The sequence below is a fragment of the Pipistrellus hanaki genome (genome assembly GCF_964339955.1).
Source record: "Pipistrellus hanaki genome assembly, chromosome: 9".
Lineage (NCBI taxonomy): Eukaryota > Metazoa > Chordata > Mammalia > Chiroptera > Vespertilionidae > Pipistrellus > Pipistrellus hanaki.
This window is the reverse complement of record NC_140511.1, coordinates 12,686,182-12,701,470: the sequence shown is the minus strand read 5'-3', so window position 1 is coordinate 12,701,470 and position 15,289 is coordinate 12,686,182. Positions and strand designations below refer to the sequence as shown.

General features: G+C 39.8%; 1 protein-coding gene and 1 pseudogene across 2 annotated transcripts in view; both read left to right on the top strand.

Moving 5' to 3' along the window:
- The window catches only part of ALG9 (ALG9 alpha-1,2-mannosyltransferase), a 77,283-nt gene that overhangs the window by 40,971 nt on the left and 21,023 nt on the right, over positions 1-15,289 (top strand). The gene's annotated exons all lie outside the window — the stretch shown is intronic.
- On the top strand, positions 10,121-10,673 carry LOC311627503 (anaphase-promoting complex subunit 10-like; annotated as a pseudogene). Its single transcript has one exon. The product of its transcript is annotated as an anaphase-promoting complex subunit 10-like (transcript).

Below are 15,289 nucleotides of genomic sequence, written 5' to 3'. Positions count from 1 at the left end.
AATTTGCATTTTACTCTTATTAGATAGAATAGAGGCCTGATGCAAGGGTGGAGGCTGGCTGGTTTGCCCTGAAGGGTGTTCCAGATCAGGGTGGGGGTTTCCTTGGGGCATGGGGTTGCCTGGGCGAGGGGCCTGTGGTGGTTTGCAGGCCCAACAAACTTCCCTGGCAACCCAAGTGGAGGTCCTGGTATCTGGGATTTATTTATCTTCTATAATTTAAACTTTGTAGCTTATAGCAGAGGCCTGGGCTGGCCAGGGAGGTGGAAAGCTTGGCTTCCTCCATTGCTGGGGAAACCCAAGCCCTCTGCTCACTCCATGGCTGCAGCCATCTTGGTTGGGTTAATTTGCATACTCACTCCTGATTGGCTGGTGAACATGGCTTGTGGGTGTAGTGGAAGTATGGTCAATTTGCATATTACTCTTTTATTAGATAGGATGTTATATCACTTGACTATATATTCTTATGCAATGGTTAATCATTTTTTGATAACTGAGTAGACCTTAAGAGGTGGAACATTGCTTTTTTTCAAAGTTACTTTCCATTTCCAGAGCTCTGTTATATGTATGCCAGGTACTATATGTAATAATTATTTTCTTCATCAATTAATAGAAATGATCAGGATCCATTCCCTTTTCTTTTTCTCTCTCTTTTAATCCTTTCTCCTATCCTTTTTAGAGTTTCTTATTGGAGAAGAAAACAAATTGCTCTATAGGATTACTAATTGTTCTCAGCTTTGAGTATCAAAGCAGCAGATTCAAATTGCTATAATATATGCAGTAGAATAAGATTGGAATTTGCTAAGAATTTAAGCGAATGCTATTCAAAATGCTTGGTTGAAATTAATTCCCTACTATCTGTTGTGTTGCCATTTAGAAATTAAATCATGTTTCCATGATGTTCCACTGAATGACCAAAAAATTTTTCCTGTATGTTTACATTGTTACAGTGCTATAAATTTTTACTCATGAATTTAAAGATTTCATTGACAAATATATATTTAGCAGGGCTGAATGGGAGAGAATAAATCTATAAGACAGTCTATGTTACTTTTTAAAATTTAATTGGACTATGTATAAAAAAATAAATGAAGCCCTAGCTGGTTTGGCTCAGTGGATGTAGCATCGGCCTGCAAACTGAAGGATCGCAGGTTCAATTCCAGTCAAGAGCACATGCCCAGGTTGTGGGCTCGATCCCCAGTGGGGGACTCGCAGGAGGCAGCCAATCCATGATTCTCTCTCATCATGGGTGTTTTTATATCTCTCTCCCTCTTCCTTCCTCTTTGAAATAAATAAAAATATATTTTAAATAAATGAAAAGCCAAGAAAATACTGGAAATTTCCCCTAGTAGATGTTTCCTCCTAGACTAGGCCCAAGTGTTCTATTTCAGAAAGAAGAAATACTGTAGGAGAAAACTGAGGGCCAGAAAAAACTATGTAGTGGCAAGAGCACTGGGTTGGGAGTCAGGAGAACCTGTGATTCTTTAATGGAATTGAATGAAGTGTGTTTTCTTATATGTCTTGTGAGTTTCCAAGACCCTTGAAATAGCTTTATATCTCTCTTCAACGTACTGTAACTATACCTGAAATCCAGTTGCAGTGTTTAGATTTTATCTTATTCCATTGCCTGTTTTCTAATCAAATATTTTATGGTGGCAAAGCTTATCTTGAGACATGATTGCTGGGCCATGGGACCTGATGACCAGAGGTGGAAGTCTAAATGTTGCTTCTGTCCCAAAAGAAATGGCGTCTTTCAGGGGCACCCTGTGCTATGTCAGGCTCCCCGAGTGTGGTATTGATGATTGATAGCTGAGAAGATATCACTGCAGAGGCCTTGCCAGGCAGAATCTCTAACAGCTGGTGAGAAAACCTGTAAGAAGATTCATATTGCCCAACTCCCCTTGACCCACTCCTCTCCCAACAAAATGCATAGGTCCATACACCTTTTGGTATTGGTGTATGGACCTCTGTAGCAGGCCTTTTTTTTTTTTTTTTAATGTTTTTTATTTACATCTGAGGTGATATTAAGTCATCATCCTTAACAGACACTTATTGATGAGATGTAAACAATGTGATGCCGGTGATCAAATTAGTTTGAATTTCCCCACAGCTGCCTTTTTTCTTGTGGTTTGGAGGTGCTGATTTGTTCTTCTCCAGAGCTTCTAGTTTCTAGTGGGCTGTTAGAAACTGAAAAAAGTCACATTTCTTTCAAAATGAGTCCTAAATGCTTGTATTTTACAAAATTTTACACCATGGCATATTTTTAGCTTCGACAGCTGGTTGATATGTAGCCAGTGACTAATGAAATGAAACACATTTTTGTTTCATGTTCATGTGTTAATGTTACCCTACAATTTTGTTATTTTTGATGTAAGAAAGTGATTAAATCTGAAGATGTAAAAAATGAGTTCTTGGTTACACTTTAAGGCAGATTTAAATCAAGTCTTTTGAATTGTAGATGAGGTGGTTATGGCGTGTGGTCTATGAGTTTGCACTGTGAGATGCTGATAAAATTGAGAGAACTTTTCTTTCTGACTCTGACTCTTCAACCAAAGGGACAGTAGTCACTTAGTGTTACTAGGGAGTCAAACTGAGAAATGTCAAACTAAAGGTAGTCACAGTAAAACAGTATATTTAGCATTATCAGATTTTGTGAGGAAAAATTTGTATCTGTAGAGAAAAAAGCCTGGAACATACGCTAACAGATTAATGGTGGTTTTCTTTGGGTGGTAAGATTATTGTTGACTTTTAAAATGCATCTTAAAATATGTTATGGTCATATTTTACTTTCATTATTTAAAAAAAACAAATAACCACAATAAGTGCTACAAATAGCAAATCTTTGAAACTATCAAGAAGCCTTTTAGTATGCTTTGCAAACAACAATGAGGATGCTGCTATTGACCTCTGGTTTCCTGTCTTTGAAGACAAGAACTTCAACTTTAAATTGGGAGGTAGAATCTCTGTTATTTCAGTCATATCTAAGACTACTTTTGCTGCTCTTTCTGCAAACTAGATCTAGATTGTTTCAAAAAAATGAATGTGGCTTACTTATTCCAAGCTCTGAGGAAAAAATTTTTTAAACCTAGAAGTAAAAGAGGATGTTGCTGTGGCAAATAGACTATTCAGGAGAGAAGTTTAAGAATTAAATGGAAATTAAAATAAAGTTAAATAATTTGCCTATTGTTGAGGTTTGAACAAAAGGCCTGTCTATTCAGTAAGTGTGCCAGAAACGACCTGTTGGCAGGGGAGTTCCCAGCAGCCGAGTCACTGGCTTAAAAAGACAGTGATCTGTAAATTCTGTCAGCACAGTATCATTTACCTCCAATCTTTGGTCCTCTTTTATTCCTAATCATTTGTAAATGTTTCTGATTCTGTGCCTTTATTGGTTTATGCATCCACCTATTCAAGTCAGGAACTTTTTTTGGTTCTGGCTATGTGCTGAAAATACAAAGGTGGCAGAAAGCATACTCTCCAGTCATTTAAGAAAAGTCTCTAGCAAGAAAAAAATATCATGGGAAAATAAGGGAATTGGGGCCCAGCTGGTGTGGCCCAGTAGTTGAGCGCTGCAGCCTATGAACGAGGAAGTCAAGGTTTGATTCCTGGCCAGGGCACAGGCCTGGGTTGTGGGCTTGATCCCCAATGTTTCTTTTTTCTTTTCTTTTTTTCTTTTTTTAAATATATTTTATTGATTTTTTACAGAGAGGAAGAGAGAGATAGAGAGCTAGAAATGTCGATGAGAGAGAAACATCAACCAGCTGCCTCTTGCACACCCCCTACCGGGGATGTGCCCGTAACTAATGTACATGCCCTTGACTGGAATTGAACCTGGGACCCTTCAGTCCGCAGACCGACTCTCCACCACTGAGCCAAACCAGTTTCGGCGATCCCCAATGTTTCTATCTCTCCCTCTCCCTTCAATAAAAATATATATGTATTAAAAAATTAAATTGAGAGAAATAAACAATGTAGGAAAATGAAAACATTTTCAAACTTTTATAATTAACTAGAGGCCTGGTGCATAAAATTCATGCATTGGGGGGGATGAATCCTCTCAACCCAACCTGCACCCTCTCCAATCCGGGACTCATTGGGGGATGTCCAACTGCCGGTTTAGGCCCGATCCCAGGGACTGCACCCTCTTACAATTCGGGACTGCTGGCTCCTAATTGCTCACCTTCTGCCTGCCTAGTTGCCCCCAACTGTCCCACCCCCTGCCAACATGATTGCCCTCAATTGCCCCCCTTGCTGGCCTGGTCACCCCCAAATGACCCTCCTCAGCTTCCCCCCCTCTCAGCCTGATTGCTCCCAACTGTACTCCCCTACCAGCCTGGTCGCCCTCAACTGCCCCCCAGTTGGCCTGGTTATCCCACACAGCCTGCTCTTCAGTCATTTGGTCACACCTGGTTGCCCATGCAGCCTGCTGTTCAGTTATCCGTCCCATTGTTTCGGTCGTGATGGCCCCTGGCTTTTTATATATTAGGATGATCTCTGATAGGACAAAAAAAAAAAAGTTTGGGACCATAAGACAAAAACATATACTTTGAAAGGGGACAATTGGAAAATAAGAGCTCCTAGAAATTAATAATAAGGTAATGTAGATTTTTAAAAATCAATAGAATGCTTAGTGTTCACTCAGCTCCTTGATTCTATAAGGTTAAGTGTCTTGCCAAATTTGGGGAGTTTTCAGCCACTATTTTAGCCCTGCCCTCTCTCTTGATTCCTGGGACTCAATGACATGAATGTTAGATCTTTTGTTACCATTCCACCCAGCCCCCTTCATTTTTTTTTTTTTCCAGTTCTTTTTCTTTCTGTTATTCAGGTTGTATAATTTTATTATTGTTTTCCAGTTCACTGATTCTTTCCTCTGATACCTGCTTTCTGCTGTTGAGCACATCTACTGAGTTTTGTATTTTAGTTATGACCTTTTCGTTTATAAAATTTCATTTGGCTTTTCTCATATTTATTTGCTGAGATTTTCTATTTTTTTGTTTTGAGCATGTTTGTAATTGCTCATTGAAGCGTTTTTATCATGGCTGCTTTAAAATCTTTGTTAGATAATTCCAACATCTCTATCATCTCTGTTGGCATCTGTTTGTTATCATTTGTCGTGCAAGTTGAGATCCTGTTGGTTCTTGGTAGGATGAGTGAAGTTTCATTGAAACCTGGACATTTTGAGTATTATGTTATTAGACTCTGAATCTTATTAAGTCTTTCTGCTTTAGCTGACTTTTCTAATACTACACTCATGGGGAAAAGGGAGGGTTTCCTTGTTATTGCCAGATGGGAATGGAAGTCCAAATTCCTCACTGGGCCTCCACTGATACCCAAGCGTGGACAGGGATGTTTGTTATAGCTGGGTGGCAGCCGGAGTTCACCACTATTGATATCACCTTGACTGAGATGAGCAAGGGATTGCCTTGTTACTGCTCTCCATGTAGCCTGCACTGATACCATGGGGGGTGTGACCTCATTGCTACTGGACAGTAGTGAAAGTCCTGGCTCTCCACTAGGCCCTCTCTGACACCACCTCAGCATGCAAGAGGAAGGGTGCCTCATTACTGCCAAGTAGAGTGGAAGTCTAGGCTTCCTGTGTGGTTTCCAATGATGCCATGAGTGGTACATGGAGGAGGCTTGTTACTGCCCAGCAGGGTTGAAAGTCCTGGTTCTTGCTCGATCTTTTCTGACAATATTCATGCCAGGGGAAGGAGCCCCGCATTACAGCCTGGTGATGGTGGAAGTCTAGGCTCTCCATTGGACATTTACTCACAGAGCTGTGGGTGGGATGACATTTTGTGTGTGTGTGTGTGTGTGTGTGTGTGTGTGTGTGTGTGCACGCGCGCGCACGTGTGTGTGTGTATACACACACATATGAGAGAGATTGATTTATTTTAAGGAATTGATTCACGCAGTTGAAGGGTGGGTAAGTCTGAAATCTGCTTGGTAGGTTGGCAGGCTGAAGACCCAATAACAACTGATGTTGCAGCTCGAGTCCAAAGGCAGTCTGAAGGTAGAATTTTCTTTTCCTCAGGTGATCTCACTCTTTCTCTTAAGGTCTTCAACTGATTAAATGAGGCCCATCCACATCATGAAGAGTAATCTGCTTTATACAGTTTACTGGTTGAAATGTTAATCTCATCTAAAGATACCTTCATAGCCTGATGTGGCTCAGTGGTTGAGTGTTGAGCTATGAACCAGGAGGTCATGGTTTGATTCCCAGTCAGGGCACATGTGGGGATTATGAGTTCGATCTCCAGTGTGGGGTGTGCAGGAAGCAGCTGATCAATCTCTCTGATCATTGATGTTTCTATTTCTGTCCTTCTCCCTTCCTCTCTAAAGTCAATAAAAATATATTCAAAAGGAAGGAAGGAAGGAAGGAAGGAAGGAAGGAAGGAAGGAAGGAAGGAAGGAAGGAAGGAAGGAAGAAGGGAAGGGAGGAAGGAAGAAGGGAAGGGAGGAAGGAAGACAAGATCTTAGGGGGGGTGTGGGATGAGGGCATGAGACAGGGTAGGGGAGGCTGGGGGAAGGTCATTGGGGAATAAAAAGGAGATATATGTAATACTTTAAACAAGAAAAAAAGAAAGAAAGAAAGAAAGAAAGAAAGAGAGAAAGAAAGAAAAGAAAGAGAGAGAGAGAGAGAGAGAGAGAGAAAGAAAGAGCGAGCAAGAAACCATCACAGCAACATCTAGTCTATTGTTTAACCAAATATCTGGGTATTGTGGGCCTAGCTAAGTTGACATATAATATTAATTATCTCTGGTGGAATGATTATTAACTCAAAATATTGGTATTGGTTTGTGAAGGTCCTAACTGGTCTGCCTTCTTTCCTCTACCTTTTAGAGTCATCTTATGTTTGTTTCAGACATAAAATTCAGGATTTTTAGCTGGACTTAGCAGGATGAATATGGAAAAGCACCTGCTCTTGCCTTTTATGTCTTGCTTTCTTTTAATATTTCAGATTAAATACTTCGTTGATATTTGAGGCCATAAGTTTTTATTTCTAAATCTCTGTATTATCCTGAAAATTATTTCATTTTTCCTTTGTGTGTGTTTCTTTGTTTTTAATATTATATCTTTTAGACTAGAGAGTCTCATTTTATTATTTTTATGTGGGTGGTTTCTTTTCTCCTCTTTCAGGTTTTAGTTTAAAGTTTTTTTTATTTAGGTGAAGTTTCTCTAAGCACGTTCACTCTGGTCTTGGGATGCATTTGGACACCTGCCAGTCCATAAAATATAATCCAGAAAAACAGTCCTAAGGTTTGACACTATTGTTTATACTTTACTGTTCACTTTTATTATCTTTCTCTTCCAAAGTCCCAACCTTTAACTTGAAAAAAAATTGGAAATACAGTTTTTTTCCTTCAAAGACATTGCTTCCTACTTTCAACCTCAAAATAACTTGAAATACTTTCTTCTATCATTTGTTTCTAATGTGAATTGTCAATGTTTCGTGTTTGGCAGATTTGTGTTTAGCTGGTTTCCTATCAAGTTTAATATATTGAAGGGAGATGGAATACTTTTGTTCTAGCTATTTCAGGTCTGTTTTTACACAGATGCTTCTTCACTCCCCAGTCAAATATATAAACTCTGACTTTATATAAACTCTGATTCAAAGCCTGGGAGTCACAGCCTGTCTCACTTAGCTTAGCCTCTTGCACCCAGTCTGTTTCACTTACACCTGTGAGTCTTTACTAAGGTAGTTTGCTATTCCAATAATGCCATTCTTTTCTGCTATCTTTCCTCCAGGTAGTCTATCAAACCACTTTTCAGACTAAAGATTTTGTTTTCTATGAGAGTTCCTTGAAGATTGAGCAAAGGAGAGCTGATATTTTTATTTTTTTTACTGCAGCACAATTTTCCCATGCCTAGTCTCCCAATAATTAGGCACTATTCATTTTCCTTCAAAAAAGTCCAGTTAGCTCAGCCAGTGTAGCGTCGACCCAGGAACCAAGAGGCTACTGGTACCAGCCAGGGTACATGCTAGGATTTCGAGCTTGATCTCTAGTAAGAGGCATGTAGAAAGCAGCCAATGGATGATGTTTTTCTTTCATTGATGTTTCTATCTATCCCTCTCCCTTCCTGTCTCTCTAAAATAAATAAATAAATAAATAAATAAATAAATAAATAAATAAATAAATAAACAAAAAACATATTTTTTAAAAAGTCAAATTAATTTTTTAAAAAAATTCATACTCTTACCACATGTAAGCTAACCAATCCTCAATTATCCTATATAATAAAGAGGTGATATGCAAATTGACCATCACTCCAACACACAAGATAGCTGCCCCCATGTGGTCAAAGATGGCCGCCCCCAAGTGGACACAATATGGCCACCACAAGATGGCTGGCAGAGGAGGGCAGTTGTGGGTGATCAGGCTAGCAGGGGAGGGCAAATTGAAGGTACAAGGCCTGCAAGGGAGGGCAGTTGGGGGTGATCAAGCCTGAAGGGGAAGGCAGTTAGGGGTGACCAGGCCTGCAGGGGAGGGCAGTTGGGGGGACCAGGCCTGCAGGGGAGGACAGTTAGGGGTAACTAGGCCGGCAAGGGAGGGCAATTAGAGGCAGTTGGGCCAGTAGGGGAGCAATTAGGCATTGATCAGGCTGGCAGGGGAATGGTTAGGGAGTGATCAGGCTGGCAGGCAGAAGCGGTTAGGGGCAATCAGGCAGGCAGGCAGGCACATGGTTTGGAGCCAGCAGTCCTGGATTGTGAGAGGGATGGCCAACTGCCCATTTAGGCCCGATTCCTGTTAAACGGGCAGTTGGACATTCCTTAAGGGGGCCCAGATTGGAGAGGGTGCAGACTGGGCTGGGAGACACCCTCCCCCCCCATGAACGAATTTTGTGCACCTGGCCTCTAGTCAATGTTAATAAAAGAAATAGTACATAAATAACCCCTACTCCTGAATACATTTTTCTTTTAATATTTTAATGTGCAAATATTTTGGGATTTTGCAGAATTTCAAGTAAGTTAACAAAGTTACCCATTGAAACAACATAAGATTCATCAGAAAATTAGTCACCTTCGCCGAAACTGGTTTGGCTCAGTGGTAGAGTGTCAGTCTGTGGACTGAAAGGTCCCGGGTTTGATTCCGGTCAAGGGCATGTACCTGGGTTGTGGGCACATCCCCAGTTGGGGGTGTGCAAGAGGCAGCTGGTCAATGTTTCTCTCTCATCGATGTTTCTAGCTCTCTATCTCTCTCCCTTCCTCTCTGTAAAAAATCAATAAAATATATTAAAAAAAAGAAAAGAAAGAAAATTAGTCACCTTCTTCAATCCATTTCCATAGGTTGATGCAAATAGTAACCAGGGTAGAGCTTCATCTACTGATTTTATAATATTTGAGTGATGAGAATAACTGTGGAAGGTTTGACTTTAAAAATCATTCTCTCTTCCTGCTTGACTGGGGTGGCTCGGTGGTTGAGCATTGACCCATGAACCAGGAGGTTACGGTTCGATTCCTGGTCAGGGCACATGCCTGGGTTGTGGGTTGGATCCCCAGTAGGGGGCGTGCAGGAGGCAGTCAATTGATGATTCTCTCTCATCATTGAAGTTTCTATCTTTCTCTCCCCCCCCTCTCTGAAATCAATAAAAAAAATATAAAGTATTAAAAAAATCATTCTCTCTTCTTATATCACAAAGTATGTACCAGAAACTGATCATAATGTCAATTGACTGATTAAGTAGAGAAAATTATAATAGCAAAAGATTTGTGAGCATGTTTTGCCTACTCTGGATGTTCAGAAATTAATTTCCTGTTACTTTGTGTTTATACTTTGGCATAATTGCTTTATTCTATTGGATAAATGCCACTTAAAGTTTATTCATCCGGCATTGTCCATCTTTGGTAATAAGTTCCTTAAAGGGCAGGAATCTATCTATATGTCTGTCTGCTTCTGGTTCTCTTTTAAATTATAATGAAAATTTAACTTTTAAGAAAAAAAATTAAAAATTGACAAAACAGTTTTTAGCTCTTTGTATACATGGTTCGACTTAACTCTAAAGCACAAATACTGTCATTGGGAAGCTGGGCAATTCAGAGACGCTAAGGGGAGTGGCGTGGAGCTGCTGCAGGGAACCCTAAAACTTTGACCTGCAGCAAACTCGGTCTGCAAGCTAATATTTAAAAACGACCACACCAAACAAGACACCTCCTGGCACTGACCTTAAGCAGGTGGAAGAACTGGAACAGTATGGGAAATTGGGTCACAAGTTGTTTGGTCACTCTCATCTTGCAAACCAGGATTTGGAGTAGATCTATTATGAGGTGACAATCTAGAAACTTATTGGCAAGCAGATGGTTCCCAGCCTCATTTAGTGAGCATCCAATTCAGAAGAAAAACAATGGTGAAGACAGTATGTATTTATGTGGACTAAAAATCTGGTCAAAGCTATATTCCAAGCAAGATCTCAGTCAGAGTAGGAAATAATTCCCACGACCTTCAAGTAATTCAGCAACTCGAACTGGTGGAAGCAAGTGGCTGGATTCATGTTCCTTTAACTCATAACTATAAGAAGCCAACTTGCACATTCATGATACAGATTGCTGTTCTAGCCAATCACCAAAATGAAAGAGACATTTACATGAGATAATTAAAATATATACACCAGTGGAAGAGAACTCCATTGGTAAGTTTCCTAGATGCACAACTATTGATTTCATGGGTATAGTTTATTAATTTCATGAGTATCGTTCAATAAGGTGACCTGGAAACAGAACAGAAGTCGTTAAACATATCTTTATTTTCTCTGGTCATCAAATAAATAAACAAATAAAAACCAAGTAAAAATACTCTGAAGGTTGTGTGGTTTATTTTTCTTTTGTTTCCTAATTTTGTACTTAATGGTAATAGTGACTTTAGTTCTAAAAATGAATGAATTTTATTTTTTATTATAGATGTATTTTAAACTTATGTAAACTGATATTTTGAAAATCAAAGTTGTAAACGAAAACCTGAATTTGCTGTTGTAAGACAACAGAAATTAAATAACCTCCCATGACTTCTCAGTTTTCTACATATGTATTTTGTATACTGTAGTTTTATTTATATTGAAATATATGTTTAGGAACTGAGAGTGATAGATTTAGCTTCTCTGAGGGGCAATACCAGCATCCTGTGTGTTCACTTCCATGTACTGATTTAACAAGGAAGGTAAATAGTTTCCATTTATTTGACCCTTCTGACCAATTGGGTGTGGCTTAGGGGAGCCCCACGTTGAAAAGCAAGACAAGATTGCATTCATGGTCAGAGAAAGATGAATGTCTAACATGAGCAGTGGGAAGGGAAACAACTAAGTTTTCAATGTGTCATCACCCAACCTCAGGATAGGGCTAGGTAATGATTCTAGGCTGCAGGTCAGACATGTGACTTGTTCTCAAATCATGCATTTCACATTGAAGAAGCTCTCTAAAAATTTAACATTTTTCAGGCATGCAAACCCACACAATTTCTCTAACTTTTTCTATATTTAACAGTATCAGAATAACAATGATAATATCTGGGCTTTAAATAGCTCCTTGAAATCAGCAAGTTCATAGAACTGAGTGATCTCATTTTATTTTACCTTTGCCATTTTAGACAAATATGTATATTCAACAATGTTCAGTGCTATAACCAAGACAGACTTTCTAATTATTCACATCTTGGCACTATAAAAAAGCAGTTCCTATGTATTTACCTCCAGTTAAGGGATGTGTACTAGTATATGGTATCATATCTAATAATGAGCAGCATTAGCTTTGAGAAAGGGAGAATCAGCATTGTAAATTATATTTACAATTGTGATGAAATTATTTTCTCTACAATGAGAGGGATTTTAGTGGTTTTCAGTCCAAATCTTTTGGAGAGATGTTAAAACCTCTGCATTTGGGTTAAGTGACTTCCCTTACATTGAGATAGAGCTAGAAGCAGAGTATTTAGAGATCCTATATTTTTTAATGAGTTAATTATTATTATTTTGTTGTTATTAATCCTCACTAGAGGATATTTTTCCCCATTGATTTTTTTTTTTTTTAGAGGAAGCAGAAGGGGGTGGGAGAGAGAGAAACAGATGTGAGACACACTGTTGATTGCTTCCTGTGGGCCAGAGATGGGACCTGCAACCCAGGCATGCGCCTTTGACTGGGAATTGAACCTGCAACCCTCTGGTGCACAGGCTGATGCTCTAATCATTGAGACATGCTGGCCAGGGCCCTATTTCTTGATGCAAATGGTAACATTAGATATATTTAAACAAAAAGAATGCTTAATTGGAGGCAGGTTGTTCAGAACATTATTCTGCTTTTTTGTTGATGTTATTTCATAGGTACCTCTTTTGCTGGCTGATATAATTCACATCCAAATATAGTAGGGTATAAATACAGTAGGATTTCTTTTTATATTTGTATTTTCATAAGAAAAGATTGTGGCTGAAATGGAGTCAAAAGATAGCTTCTCAGAAATTCTTTACATGCAGAAAGTTTTGCAAGCTTGAAGAACTGGACTTAATTGTATCTAACATCTTGTCTAAAAATTGGGAATAAACAAGAAATATCCATGTGGAATTTTGGTTTGCTTTAAAATGTTACTCTTCTGTTCATTTTATGTTCTCTTTGGATTCTCTATCTCCCTTCCTAAGGGGAGTTATATATTCTTATCACAGTAGTGGGACCCAGGAATAATTGTTTAAACTTGCAACACTCATACTTTAATTTTCATTCCATAAAATATTATAGTAAGTGAAATCTTATTATGGTGAATTAATAGTCCATTTACTGGAGATTTGAACTCATTTTGCTAGAGACTTTTAAATGGATTTCTGAGTGTGATTTTATCTTTATTATATGCTGTTTTAGAGGAAATAGATTGTCCTCTCGGAGCTAGAAGCTACGGGAAGACATTCTTGGCACTTACAAATAGCTGATCATAGTTTTTAACACTTGGTGTTTGAAGTTTTCCTGTAAACTTCCTCTTTGCCTGCCTGGGTACTGTGCCAGGCACCAGGGCTGTAGTGGTGATCCAGGCCGATGCACACACAGAGCTGAGTGCCCGCGGTGAGAGGACCTGGGCCTTGCTGGTGGTGCTCACAGAGGGCACATGATGAATCAAAACTTATTACATGTTTTGGAAAGAAAGAAGAATCCTGAATACAGCTTAAAGATTAAATATTAAATTTATAACATATGTCAGCTGTTGCTGTTTGAGGGCCTCAGTTATGATCACATTTTACTTAGTTATGGGCAGAGTTTCTAAGCAGTGTTTTTCAGCTTCAATTCTCCCATTTGCCTTGGAAGTTATAGGAAAATTGATTTCGATGGATCTTTCACATTCTCCTCTGGAATTCTTTGCAGATTCTTTATTGCAGTTGTTTACCAGGGACTTTTCAGTGACATTTGAGAAATAAGACCTGCTTATATATGGAGATGGTTTCTCTGTGATGTTCTTGAACCTCATGTTGGCCTTTGGCAGAGATCTCTGTTTTTATAGCCTTCATGCGTCATTGTCATTTCCAGCTAATAGCTGCCCAAATTCACGTTCACATCCTTCCTGTCTTAGGATTTGTGGGGCATGGCTCAGGCAGCTGGGCAGACAGCAGGGAAGGTCGCTGAGAAAAGGAGGATGGACCACTAGTTCTTTCCTTGTCCCCACATGGCATTCTAAACTGGTAACTTGACTGTTTGGCACAGCTGTTGAACCTGTTCCTGTTGTCACCTTTTCTGTCTTCAGCCTCCTAACAGCCTTTCTGTGGCTTTTGAAATCCCTTCTCCCCCTGAATTTCAGAACTGTGTTCTGATTCTTCTCTTGTAATCTTTGTAATAGACCCCCTTTCCCTTGCTTTTTCCACTTCTTTCTTCTGCCTGTACAGTGGGCATCCTCCCAAATTTATCTGTGTTCTCTGCTCCTCTCTCATCTTTTCTTCTCCCCCTTTCCCTTTGCTTCCACCTTTTCCTCCCTCCTCTTATTTTCACTTTTTTTTCTCATGCATTCTTGTGTGCATTTGTTAAAGGTGCATATGCTTAGCACCTACTGTGTGCTTTAAGGAAACCTTTGGAGCAGTGGTCACCAACCAGTGGTCTGTGAGGTCTGAAAGGTTGGCAGTCGCTGGTTTAAGGAAACCTACTATGCTAGGGTTGTTGCATGAGTCAATGAGACAGAGCCCAGCTTCCATAGAATTGACTAATTTCCCAATTAATCCATAAATTATAATTGTGAAATGTTTTGGTGGAGAATTGCTGGTTGCTGTAAAAGCATGTAATCCGGGGACCTCTCCTAGCTTAAGTGAACAGTGAAGTCCTTCTTAAGGAGTTCATTGTTAGCTGAAATCTGAAGAAGCAATGGAAATTTATGAGGTGGATGCAGAGAGTGTTTTGGCAGTAAGAACAAAACCTCTCAGTGCCCCAGTCACATAGGCCTTCGTTCAATTACTTGAATACACAGTGCTTTTCCCCTCCTCAGTAGGCGTAAAACAAGTTTATCATCTTCTACATCTCGCCTAAGTGGTTCTTCACTGCAGCCCCTCTTTTCCCCGGTCACTGGATTAGGCATTTTGGTACCAGTGATGCCTTTGAAATAGACCTGATATTGACCCTTTTCTTGTTCTTCATTCTTTTTTTTTTTTTTTTAAATATATTTTATTGATATTTTACAGAGAGGAAGAGAGAGAGATAGAGAGCTAGAAACGTCAATGAGAGAGAAACATCGACCAGCTGCCTCCTGCACACCCCCTACCGGGGATGTGCCTGCAACCAATGTACATGCCCTTGACCGGAATCGAACCTGGGACCTTTCCGACGTTCTACCACTGAGCCAAACCGGTTTCGGCCCTTGTTCTTCATTCTCACTGCCTAGAACTTCAAGGTGTCATCACTTCACCACTGGGTTAGTGTTCGGTGTCCTGAGGGCCGGGGCCCGGTTCCTGCCTTTCCTCCAGCACTTCCTTGGTCCACCCACGCCAGTGTTACATTAGTATGGACCTCTCTTTCTGAGACCCATATATTTATAGTTGTTAATCCTCAACTGAGGATATTTCTTCCATTACTTTTTAGAGAGACTAGAAGGGAGGCGGGGAGGAGAAGAGAAGAAGAGGAGAGAAACATCAATATGAGAGAGACACATCAATGGGTTACCTCTTGCATGTTCCCCAACAGGGGCCAGGGATGGAACCTGCAACCTGGGGTACAAGCCCTTGACCAAGAATCGAATCCACAACCCTTCAGTGCTTGGGCTACCCTCTAACCACTGGCCATTTTTAATTCATTTTACTCCTTGCCTGAAAAGCCAGAATAGATCCCAGATGCACAAAATGCAGATTCTCC